The 13,437-nt window shown below is 33.1% G+C and overlaps 1 protein-coding gene across 5 annotated transcripts in view; it reads left to right on the forward strand.

The window, feature by feature from the left end:
- PMCA (plasma membrane calcium-transporting ATPase 3) overlaps window positions 1–13,437 on the forward strand; it is a 194,285-nt gene that overhangs the window by 150,615 nt on the left and 30,233 nt on the right. For all 5 annotated transcript variants that reach the window (XM_077441537.1, XM_077441541.1, XM_077441540.1 and 2 more), the window contains one exon: window positions 8,500–8,572. The gene's annotated coding sequence lies outside the window, so the exon portion shown is untranslated. The remainder of the gene's footprint in view (window positions 1–8,499; window positions 8,573–13,437) is intronic.

Consider the following 13,437-nt stretch of genomic DNA (forward strand, 5'->3'; position numbering starts at 1 on the left):
TATTTTCTGTGTAATATTGAGTCATTGCGTTGCTCAACTTTCACTAGTAACTCATACGGTTCTTGGAACACATGTGACTTACGAATAACGTGTACATCGATCAGTTGTTAAGAATTACTTGTGCGAGAACGTCGTTTCCATACCCATTACTGCTAGGTCAGTTCAGTTCACTTTTCTTCATTATTAATTCAAATGTTTATATTAAGAAGTGTTATTCGACATTGTCTTGGCGTTGTAATCGCATTAATGAATCGATTAATTAATTAATTAATTAAGCAATCGAAAATATCGGATGGCAGACATTCGATACTGAATTTGCAATCGATATCCAATAGTCGTTGCATACATCAAAGGAAATTTTCCGCCAGAGGAAACACAGTTGCGTTTTCCATTCGATTGGTTCCAGTTTCAGAGATTTTTCTATGATTATAAACCTTTCTGTATTGTATGTAGGTTATTTGTTTAAATCATGTGACTATATGTTTCTACCACATCCTCAACCTTAACCTTCGATGCAGTTATAAATTTATTCATAGCGTACTGTGACCTTTCGAAATGCTAGACATCATCATCATCATGACGTGCTAATTATCATTCGCCTTTCGGAATAAAGTCATCATATTCTGTCATACTACTTTTTTTTGTAGTTATGTTCATCTAAATACTATAAATAAAATATACTTATAGATTTGGTTAATACTATAGATATAATACTGTGCTTAGCGGACTATTTCCCAAAAGAAGATTCCTCACACGAGTGTTATGTGTATAACGTTCTTATAAACATACTGTAAAATAGACTTTCTAGAGTTCGAAATGGTTAATAAAACCATAGGTATATTAATTTGGCTAGCGGACTATTTCCCACAAGAAGATTGCTCACGCGAGTGTTGTCTTTAGTTTTCTATTGATTCTATTTATGTATTAATGTTTTTCTTTATATTGGTTTTGTTTTTAATTGACTATTATTTGGGATCTTGTGGGTAATCCTCCTATGAATAATAATCAGATAATACCTTGAGTTACAATTTTTAATAATACCTTTAATTATAATGATTAATCATAAAGTGTGCATAAAAATTTATATGCGGCGCATTCCATAATTTATTACCATAATACATTACGATTTATATCCCTGAACGGGGACTGTGGTGTTAAATTTGTACATTTATAAATGTATAGATTATAATTTTCAAATAGTGATGACAAATAGGTAGAATGGTTTTGCCAATTTGATGAGGACCCGTTTTAACAATGAAATTAGATAAATTGGCAAACTCTGATAAGAAACGATCGACTTGGAGTCACAAATATCCAATTCCGACCAGCAGCACTGTAGAAATACTCTGAATAAATTCTTTTCATTCAAGGTTATCCCGGGGTTTGAACCCGAGAAACTCGCATCAACGCAACCACTCAGATATACTGCTGGCTGATAATATCACAGAGGATATAAATTCATGCAAAGAGGGGGGAAGTTTCGATTGAAAGTTTCAATATTTTATGGTCCAATGATTTAATTCATATCATCGGTGAATTAGTAAAATGCGTGGCATACGAAATTTTTTATGCAACTTTTTAATTTTTTACCATAACTATCATTATTATCATTAAATTGCAAATAAAGTTTTCTGAGAAATAAAAACTTCACATATTAAATAAATTTAGAAATAAAAACTGCTATGTAATTATAACTTAAAGTTGAATCGATTTTATTTCGGCTTCCATTGACTCGACGTGTATGAAATTTAGGCCACCGTTAAATTGACTGATGATTAATTAATTGTTAATCAAAAAGTTGTCCAACCAAAAACTTCCTTATTAAACACCCATCATATATACATATATGTATATATGCCAAAGTGAAATTATATTTCAAGTGAAAATATATTTTCACTGGCGTTTCAGTGAAATCAGTTACATTTTCAGTGTTGGTTTTATTAATTTAATATTAGATTGTTAGGGTTGGGATTATTTAAGGGTTAGGATAGGTTAGTTTAAGTATGGGTTGGCCCTATAAATTTAAGATTGGGTTGTTAGGGTTAAATTTATAGAGTTAAACGTTGTAAATTCATTGTTTGGTACATTTTCACTGCTTGAATTAACATATACATACATATAATATCGCTATTCTGTATGTCTGTCTGAGATAACGCTCGCCGTACTATAATAGTCGATTCTACATATGTACGTCATAGCTATAACACATCGAACAAAACCTTAATACGAATATAATAACAAAAGAAAAAACTGCTATATATACTGATCGCTACTAATGTTTCCGCTTGACAGAGAATTTACCGCCATCTTTTGAAAATTTATTTAATTAATTTTTCTATTGTTGTTTTATATTGTTTTCATGTAGTTTTTACCATTTTTTTCATATTAAACAATTAAATATTAATATTAAATTAAACATATTTAAAAATAATTAAGGTATTTGAAAATAATTTTACTGCGTGCCGCTCGAACGCAGGCCCGACACATTTATTTTAATTTATTTTTTTATTTAATAACTTAATATGCCAACACCCATGCGATGATATGTCATCGGGTACAACACTAGTTCTCATATAATGAGCAAAAAATTGAGAAATAGTGACTCAATATAGCTTTTGACTTCCAACAACTAACAAGTTGCCACCGTGCTTTAAACCAGCAGACCAAAACTACACACCCTAAAGAGGGAAATGTCTACTTGCAAAGAATTGTCTTCACGCGATTTTCCAGCTACTTAACTTCCTCGCTCGAATCCCGGGAAAATCTCTCCCGATGAAAACTTAGTTTTATTCGTGAATTAATTGTACCGTTTCTAGACTCGAGACCTTTTCATCCAGTGTCTGTGCGAGACGCGTATAATCTCCACCATCTGCTCGTGTACTTCGTCAAACAATAACGGGTGTTTTATTTTTTCCACCCCCGTCTCTATGTACCTACCAACATACATAAAATATGTATGTACACTTCCACTTGCGTATCTCCATAGATGTCTCGATAATCTGCCGCCTGTCTGTAAGTCTCTCTGGGCGCGTTTGTTCGTATCTTTACCCGTGGAAACTGGAGATACACTTTACGAGCTGAGTAAAACGTAAAATGTGGAACGCGTCTTCTGTTTGACACCCAGATTCTGCGTCAACTTCAAACGATCGCTTTCTTTCCGGCTCTGATGTTCATAAATAATTGTACGAATGTGAGAGCTTTCGCTTTTATCGATTCGACTTAATGTGTCTACACATATGTATCATACATACATATATGCAGTGGCGGACTGGCCATACAAGCGAACATGCCCGATGGCATGTGGGCCCCACTATCTGTTAGAAAATATGGGCCCTCAGTAAAATTAAATAACTTTTCAACTATTTCACGTGTGTAAAAAATTATAGGATATTGCACTTTGGGACCTAAAGTTTAGGTATTTCAACAAAACAAATTTCTTACGATATACACAAACAACTAATACATGCTTTTACAGCCCAAGGATCGGTTAACTTTTTATTAGGCTCGAAATGTAAGTTTCAACATTTGCGTGGGGCCTTTTGCCGGGCCCATTTCCAACCTCAAGATTATATATATACCAATACCTATGTAACAACTACCTACTGAAATAAAAATGGGAATAAACAAATTTCCGTCAATAATATAAACTGAATTGCTTAAAACAATTTTGATAGGACGATTCATCATCAACCAGCGATTAGAAATTTAATTCATACTTTCAAAATAACATATGATTATACTTCGACGATATAGTAAGATTTAAATACACAATTTTAAACAGTTTCCGAATATAAAATCTATTCCTAATCTAGACACATCCATGTATATAGAAATATAGGATAGGGGCCCCCTCCCCAAAATCCCGATTTTCGATTAACATTAATTGAAAATATTATGCATTGTTTTCAGGGACGTAATTTGGGGGGGGGGCTTAGGGGGGTAATCGCCCCCCTAAATTAAGGAATAGTGTGAATTTATAAAATATTATAAATTTAATGATTAATGAGATACTACGGATCTATGAATGCTACGTTTATTTCTTATGTATGTTACTTTTGGGCTATGTGCTTTGAAAAAAAAAAAGATTTTATTATTTCGAAGCAAGTATATTTTGGTTTTTAAGTGGTATGCCTTGGGTAAAATTCTTAGAAATTGTTCATCCTATGGAGCGAATCGTTAGAAAGATCCTCTTTACTTTATTTTGTCTCAAAAACACATGTGTAACGTTAATTTTTCCAAAAGTTAGTATATTATTTGTTATCAAGAAAGGTTTTAAATTAATATGTTACTGAATCGGTTCAATCACAAATGATTTTATTTCTCGTATTTTTATTTTATTTGCAGACGTCCATTCTCTCACAAAACAATGAATGAGATGGATTTAAACTTCATGTGTAACGAATTCGGTCCAAAAAACGTTTTAGTTATTCAATAAAATTGCTCTCTGACCAAAACCTTATCAAATTTAGTACATAAAGAATACAAATATAAATTTTCAGCTTGATACGTTCAGGGGTGTGGTAGAAAACATTTTTTAATTTTTTAAGAGGAAAAAATCCCAATTTTGGTTAATTAAATTTAATGATTTTTTTTATTATATTTTCATCACATTGATACAACGAATTATACATGAAATCATGAAGAGCACACATATTTAAAGGCTCGATTAAAATAGTGGAAGAAAACTGCCAACAGGAGTAAACTGTCACTTTCGGTTAACGGGTGTTCACGAAATTTTATATATAATTTGGCATTAGATTTATAATTCTATATATGTTATGTCAGTTCAATACGCCGAAAAGTTTCCGAGAAAAACATAAAAATATCTCAATCTTATAGGGTAAAAGGACTACTTCTGGTTGAGATAAAAATAATTTTATATATACATATACATATATAAAATAATAAAAAGACACACAGAGCCACACACATTTTTCTATATTATGTAAACGTAATCAGTAATCGATTCTGAGTTTGAATTATCCCATGATCACAAAACTTTATTTATTGTTATTACGTACATATGTATGTACATACATAAGTAGATAAAGTGAAAAGACAGTCGGTAGAAATTAAGTTAATTGATAATTTTTTAGTGACAGTTTGATGGTCGATTTTTGTTGACCATGTGAAGATTTTTGGAAAAAAATTTTCGCCTGTGGCGCTTTTTTAAGTTTTTACATCATTTTTTTTTATAATTATTTTTGAAAAATTAAGCTTATTTTTTGCATATTTTATAACTCAATAAAGTTTATGCAAAGAATACTTTCCATTTTTATTCCGATATAAAAAAGGATTTTTTGAAAAAAAATTGAATTTGATCAATCTTTGCCTGCCCCCCCCCAAGAAAAAGCTGAAATGACGTCCCTGATTGTTTTCTACCGAAAGTAAAAGCCGCTTTTATGCCGCATTCTTTTATGATGAATTCTATTTACCTAGGACAAGGGTTATAACGAAATATACAATGTAATTTATGGATCTATTTTGCTTTTACCATTTTTCTTGTACCTAAATTTATGTATTCCCATTTTTGAAAAAAAAAAAAAAAAACAAAAAAATTTCCCTTGATTTTTAGCGTGATGGAAAGAAGAAAATTTTGTTATATGGGGGGGGGGGGGGGGGACAAATTTTTTTAACCCTGGGTGGGCCCCCTTTGACTCCTGGCATGTACTAATTTCAGTCCCAGTCCGCCACTGCATATATGTAGTTTGAGGCACAATCTAAATTGAACGTAGAAGAATTTTGAACATCAATTGATTTATAATCAAGCAAGTGAATCTTGACTATCGTTATATTTTTGATTATACATAGAAACAATCAAAAAAACTTTGATTTTAAATAAATCTTTATATATATGAATGTATATATAATTGAATGTCTGTCTCGAACAGGCTCCTAAACCACTGAACCGATTACGATAGAACTTTCAGGATTTGTTGTATGCATGTCCGGAAAGATTACTGTAAAAAAAAAACGGGAAAAAACCTCTTAATAATAATATTCGTAATTACGATTTTATCGACGCGAAAGTATGAAGCGCCAATGTGTAGTTAAGGAAATGTGTACGTTGGTAACCAACTTGCACGCACGCGTGCCAACCCTTACATTACGTACCACTCATACCAACCTTACATTACGTACCACTCACTTTGGTTTGTCATTTACGAGTTCCTATACTTTACTTTAATTTAATTTGATTATTAAGTATTAATTTGAAACTGAAACATTCATTTATCGAAACGGGAACGGGAAATGTGTTCAAGTAACAGTGAAGGAAATGTGTTCGTTGGTAACCACGTTACCAGTTGGTTTATGACGGCACGTTGCAATTGCATGCCTTATTCTGGCATTGCAACGCATGCCGGGTTCAGATAAAGTCTCTGATAAAGTAATGATAAAGTCAAGTTGAGTATGCATGAGAAATGCGCTGATATGAGTTTTGTGGTTTTCCTTGTTTTATTTTTTTTAATAATGCTATTTATACATACATACATATGTATGTATGTATTTACATGGTTATGCTAATTTGCGTGTCAAATTTTGGCAATTCTATGCATTATCTATGTACATAAATCAAGTCCGGTTCGGCAGATGTGCAGGAAATTTTGACCCACATATGTAATATGTACATACATACATATGTATATAAACTGTGTATAAATTTATTGTAAATAATTCCTGTACAAGTTTCTTTTGCTTTTGTATATGAAAATATCTGCCCAGTATAAATTGACGGTTTAGTACAATTTATATGTGTACTGTTGAATCTGAATTTTAATTTTATTTTTTAAATTTACTATGGTGCCATAAAGGGCTACACCAAGGCAAAACCTATGACCAAATTTGTAAATATGTACTTTATTGTTCTATTATAAATTTGAAATTAAATTGATATAATAGTGAGAAATGATGATAGGTGGCCAATTTGGTAATAACTACATTTTTCAACAATGAAATCAGATAAATATGTACATATGGGTATATTCAAGGTCTGGTCAGCAATACCGGGTCGGGGCTTGAACCCACTACCACTCAGTTGCTAGCTTTATTCGCCAACTACTGTTATATGTATGTTGCTGGTATGTATAGGTAAAACTTACTGAAACTTTAAGTATAATATTTGAGCAATGCTCGAATTGGTAACGGGGCGGCTGCCAGGGGCGGCGGATGTAAAGGGCGCCCTAAAATTATTAAGATCGACCAGCGGTCTCAAACTATTTAAGATCGACCAGCGGTCAAGATCGGATATAAAATTTAAGAATATTAACAATAGAATATTAATTAAGCGAATAACATGAATTTTGATAACATAATATGTATGACTATTCGTTTGGAACTTTCAAATTACAATATTCTAATAGAATAAGGAAAAATATTTTAGTTTCATTTTTAAATTGTTCATGGAAATTCAGTATCAATTTGACGCTTTCGTTATTCGTTTTTTGTACCTATCGAAATTGATATTTTAATTTTTTCATATACTCTGGCGCGATTTTGTCGCCGAGCGTGTTTTGCTGAGGCCGTTTGGTCTCTCGCGCTTTTGTCCGTCGCGTGAAAGTCAGGGTACCATTAAAGTCTACCTTTAACTTACATATTTACTCCTTTCCTATCTCACTTGTTTATCTCAAATTATTCAGCGTCTTGAGGTTCGCCAATTTGATTATAAAATGTTGCAAAAATTTCTCCATATATGTCACTGTGGATGTTTGTATGAATAGTAATGTACATAAATAGTAAAATTTAAAAATAGTTTTGCCTAGGGGTGGGTGGAGGATCCAAATGAAAGGCCAAAGTCGCTTCACAGCATTTATTGGATCATTAATGAGCTCCTCCTTATGGTCAGCATTCAAAGGGTTAACATACATAATATGTATGTAAAAATCTACCTTTAACTTACATATTTACTCCTTTCCTATCTCTGCCTTTAACTTACATATTCACTCCTTTCCAATCTCTCTTGCTTATCCAAATTATTCAGCGTCTTGAAGTTCGCCAATTTGATTAAAATGCTTCAAACATTTCTCCATAGATGTCACTGTGGATGTTTGTATGAATTCGCATTGTATAAAATGCTTATGTATGTATTATATATTGATTGATTCAGTGTATTACCTGTTTAATTTAATATCTATTATCTGTGCATTGTATCGTCGCTTTGAAGAGATCTGTAAAAGCGAGTGTTCGTGTTCTATGAAATAAAATTAATAAAATAAATATGTAGGTACTACAAAAGTAACCAAATTTCAAACTTGAACATATTATACTACATATACAAACATGCATACATATGTACATATATGCATGCACTATTGATTGATCCATTATAATGTATGGAAAAAGCTCAGACTGGAACTGAGTCTTTATAAGTAGCAATCAACTTTGAAGGTCTACTTGATAGAATAGTCGGCTCAAATTTATATAATATTTAATTTTATATGCACATACATACTTGATGTGTTAATGAACTGATTTTTAATATAATATTTATTTTATTTACAGATCTTGCGTAAGAGAGGGCCGCGGCCGCGGTAGTGCCCGGCGCTGAAACTAATCACGGGTCAGGGCAACACAGGTATGCATCAACTATTCATTCCACACTTTATTTTTAAACGGAAAAACACCTCACAGTTCAGCTTTTCCTATACGCGATCAAAGTCGACAAATTCACACGTGTTTAATAAATAAAATCGAGGCACATGCAAAATTGAAATTTCCGTCGCTCTGACCTCACGCAGTAAAACCCTAGTTCACTTTACGAAAGTGAATTCAACTCCTCACCCTCCCCCAGATCTCTCACCTATTTCCCAGGTGGAAAAAGGGGGGGAGGGGTTGGTTTCAATTGATTCTGACCGGACCGCAACCGTTTCATTCGCGCGCCATCAATTCTCAAACTGTGTCGCGCGCACGTGATAAAAATGCCTCGGACGGACGGTCCGTACCCTCTGAAATAATGTAGACGACCGAAACCCAACATTTACATTTTCCGCACGGTTGGAAAATGCGGAAAAGCGTAAATCGAGGGAAATGAATAAAATATCACGACAGTGACGTTTTCCTAATGCTAAAACCCACTTCGATATTATAATACGTCCACTATGCACATATTTAGCCGGGCACTCACTTTTCGAGTCGAGACAACCGCTTGACGTGTGGATTGAGCTAAGCTGTCACTTATTTGACATGATCAAAGGATGATCTACATATGTATGCGAGTCGCTCATTTGCCTCACAACTAATCAATTAATCTAATTAATCAAGCACTTGCCTTACTGTGCTAAAAAATCTACTAGCTACTGTGTTGGACACCAATTGTCCTGTTAAAAATGTGTGTTTTAAATTAAAATAATGCAAAATCCGCGAGGTTACTTATTGTAATTAACTTTAAAAATCATCGTGTATTAAACGTTGAATAATATAAAATAAGTGAAAATATTGAAGAAAAAAAATAATGCTTATTGATATTATTCGCTGGAATAATTCAAATTTAAAGTTCGCTGAAAAGGTATATTTATTATCTTGTATGCAGAGTTGATTTAACCCTTTGGTTACTAAGGCGTTTTGATACTCCCCGTCCAAGATTGTCAGAACATATTTTATAAGGTTTACTTTTATAAATTTACCGTTTAATTTAGGTGAAATTATCTTGATCCATAAAAATAATATTCAACGCGCTCCCTCTTTCTTAACCACTGAATCACCACGCTTTTTTAGAAACCGATTCGATTATTTTATTGTATTTAGTGCCAACCCTTGACACTACCTCTTGAATATATCACAAACTAACAAAAAATGTTGACTTTTTTCAATTTCATTAGTATCACAGGATATTTTTAGATGTCACTGTGAAGAAACCAAAATTAATTTCGAGTCATAACCTTAAATACGAAGGAGCGCGCACTGGTGCGCTTATAGCGATGAAGTGGTTAACTCATTGATTAGTTGCCTCTACATATGTATGTAGAGTTCCTAAACCGACAGTGATGGCTTGGCTTGAGGCAGACTCTATATACGACACCTCTTGTGTGCCCTGTTTTAAATGTATGTACATTCGACTTAGTTCATATCTTTCAACATGCGGTGTGTTCATTTTATGTATTATAAAATAATATCGTGACGGAAAAGTTTTTGGCCATGGCACACTTTTGAAGTTCGAAGACATTGACGTAACAAGTAAATGCTCTAATCCCGTGTAGACTGAGGCGAGGGAAGAGTATTTATAAATAATCGCGGTAATGCATTAACTGCAAGGTGAAGTGTATTGCTGACGTTGTGGCGTACCTCAGACTATTCTCGGATCGAGTAATTTCGTTCATTATTTATATCTGCTTGAATGTTGGGTTTGATATTTTAATGAACTTGGAGCGTTGAATGACGGTACAATATTTGAACTTGATCGGTTAGGACAAGGGCTATTTTGATTGGAGTAGACTAGGTAAAGTTGACATCTTTAATTCTGATTGTAAAAATAGTGAAATTTAAATAGTAAGATGTAAAAATAGTTTTGCCGTAGGGGTGGGTGAAGGATCCAAATGAAAGGCCAAAGTCGCTTCACAGCATTTATTGGATGATTAAATAGGTCCACGCGCAGCCAGCGATCGCTCCAGAATGATCTGATATGGCCTAAGTACCTCCTTATGGTCAGCATTCAAAGGGTTAACATACATATGTGAAAATCTACCTTTAACTTACATATTTACTCCTTTCCTATCTCAAATTATTCAGCGTCTTGAGGTTCGCCAATTTGATAATAAAATTCTGCAAAAATTTCTCCATAGATGTCACTGTGGATGTTTGTATGAATTCGCATAGTATAAAATACTTATGTACATATGTACATATATTGATTGATTCAGTATAGTATATCATTATAAGTACCTCCTTATGGTCAGCATTCAAAGGGTTAACATACATACATATGTAGCTGCATATCAAAAAATCCAAATTTCACTTCGAAAACTTTTCACCCTTATTGGTCAAATATTTTTTTCTTTTGGATTTCTTTTGAATTCTTGAGGCTTAAGAGGGCTGGACACCAGCGACTTGTTCATACAAAAGTATTACACTTCTCCCTTCCTCAATTATAGCACTAGAGAAATTATTTTTTAAAATGCTATGGATATCCACCATAGGCATGTTTCTGTGGTTTTATTTTTTTGATTAGTTATTTTTATATGAGCTAGGAGCCGCCAAACATCTATAAAATCGACTCTTTTTTACACCCAGGAAAAGAGTCCAGCGTGCTTATTTAACGGTTGATTTTTAAAAAAATACGAGCACACAAACATAAAAAATATCTTTCTCATACCGATGATGAAATTTTTTTTTAAATTGGTCCAGTTTCGGAGGAGAAAACTGGAGAATACGAAACCTCGATTTTGTCGATTTAAAATATGTATTATCTGGTCGAAGCGCAACTGTCGCATTCACTCTATATATTGATATATATTTTCGCATTCACTCAATATATGTATATATCGAAGAAAGGAACGGCAACAAAATTATGGTTTGGGGTATACAGCCCTCTTAATAATTTATTTTATGTATAATATATCTCAGTTTCAGTAAGGATTGGGATTAATTTAAACCTGCACAACTTCTGACGTATACAATTATATAATATAAATCATACAGCTATTTGATATACATACATAGTTGTATTGTCTGTAACATACCCACTGACTAGGTTTAATCAAAATTCAACACGACACACAAAACACCGTTGATTAAACACGTAGGCGACCTGCGTGCGTTAGGTTAAAATAACCAACAATAAAAAAAACAGTAGTTTTTCGTCAACTTTGTAATAAGGAAGCACATCATCAACGAACATTTGCGTTTTTGTTGTTATTATAGTATATAATTCCACGTCCTACGTCAGAGCTTCGCCCAATTTCCACAATGTAACAATGGGACGACTTGCGTCACAGTGGCACTCATTATCTAATTATTCCGACGAATTTTCCTCGAATGATCGAAGGATCACGTTTTTCCGGTTATCGAACTTATTACGTGCGTCATTATACATTTATGTACATGCTCATAATATTCATATACCATAAGTGCATTTGAATGCACTCGTCGATATCAGTTTGACTCTACACGTCAACAGCGCATATCATCACAGCTGTGGCTTTCGATCTAAATGCGTTTCCTCTGAATTGAGATTGACGTGTGTTAAATAACTATGCGATTACATCGACGCTTTCCAAACTGTGAGAATCCATCGACTATATGCATAGCATATTAAACCTTAAATCAAACTTACACCATGTCTTATCTTATACCATGTGAAATTAGTACAAACAATATCTAATAAATACTGGTGGGTTCCTTACTATTTGGATGATCTTAATATTAGCTTATTATATTTTATTTTACATATACATATAATATTTATGTACATACCAGGAAGCCTTTCAGGTAAACCCAATGCGCTTTCCTCTCTAATTACAAACATCGATAAACAATTATATTTATATACAGTATCAAAGCGGCGTGGACTAGTGCTTAGCATATTATGCTTTCGAGCAGAGTGGTCACGGGTTCAAGTCCCATTAGAGACCCGTCGCTGGTCAGACCTTGGTTTGTGACCAAGTCGATCGTTTTCTTTCAGTTTGCGAATATTTTTGATTTTCATTGAAATGGTTACTGTAAATTGGCATCTCCTTTACAATCTCTCTTGCATATCTCAAGTTATTCAGCGTCTTGAGGTTCGCCAATTTGAATATAAAATGCTGCATAAATTTATCCATAGTGGATATTTGTATGAATTCGCATTGTATAAAATGCTTATGTATTTTGATTTTATTGAATCTGTATAAATGCACTCGTCGCTTTGGAGCGATCTGTAAAGGCGAGTGTTCATGAAACTAAATAAATTAATAAGTTCTATGAAATTAAATAAATTAATAGACATCTTTAGACAAATTCGATAATAATAATATTTCGATAAATACATACATTTAGCATATAGCATATTTATATCATAATCAATAAGTTTGAGATGCTATTAACTAGAATTTGCGAGAGACAGGATAGGTTACCAATTTTGGCAGAGCCGTTTATACAATGAAATCATATAATTTGGCAAACTCTGATCAAAACATAATAAAAATGAATAGATACTGGTTTTAAAACTGTAAAATAGGGATTCCGGACCAATGGAAAGTGGACAATTTCGAGCTTAGGATATTTTTTATTTATTTTTATTTTTTATTTTTACATATATACCAGGAAGGCCTTACAGGAAAATCCCAATGCGCCTTCCTGGCCAATTACAAATACAAATGCAGCATTTTTTTATTATAAGTCGTTGAATTGCGAGACACTGAAAAAACTCGCAAATTAACGAGACATCTATGAATTGTACATAAATTTTTATTGTACATCCATCAAATTTCAAATAGTGGTGACATAGTAGGTAGGAAGGATTTTTAG

The sequence above is a fragment of the Arctopsyche grandis genome, chromosome 11, assembly GCF_051622035.1.
Source record: "Arctopsyche grandis isolate Sample6627 chromosome 11, ASM5162203v2, whole genome shotgun sequence".
Classification (NCBI taxonomy): domain Eukaryota; kingdom Metazoa; phylum Arthropoda; class Insecta; order Trichoptera; family Hydropsychidae; genus Arctopsyche; species Arctopsyche grandis.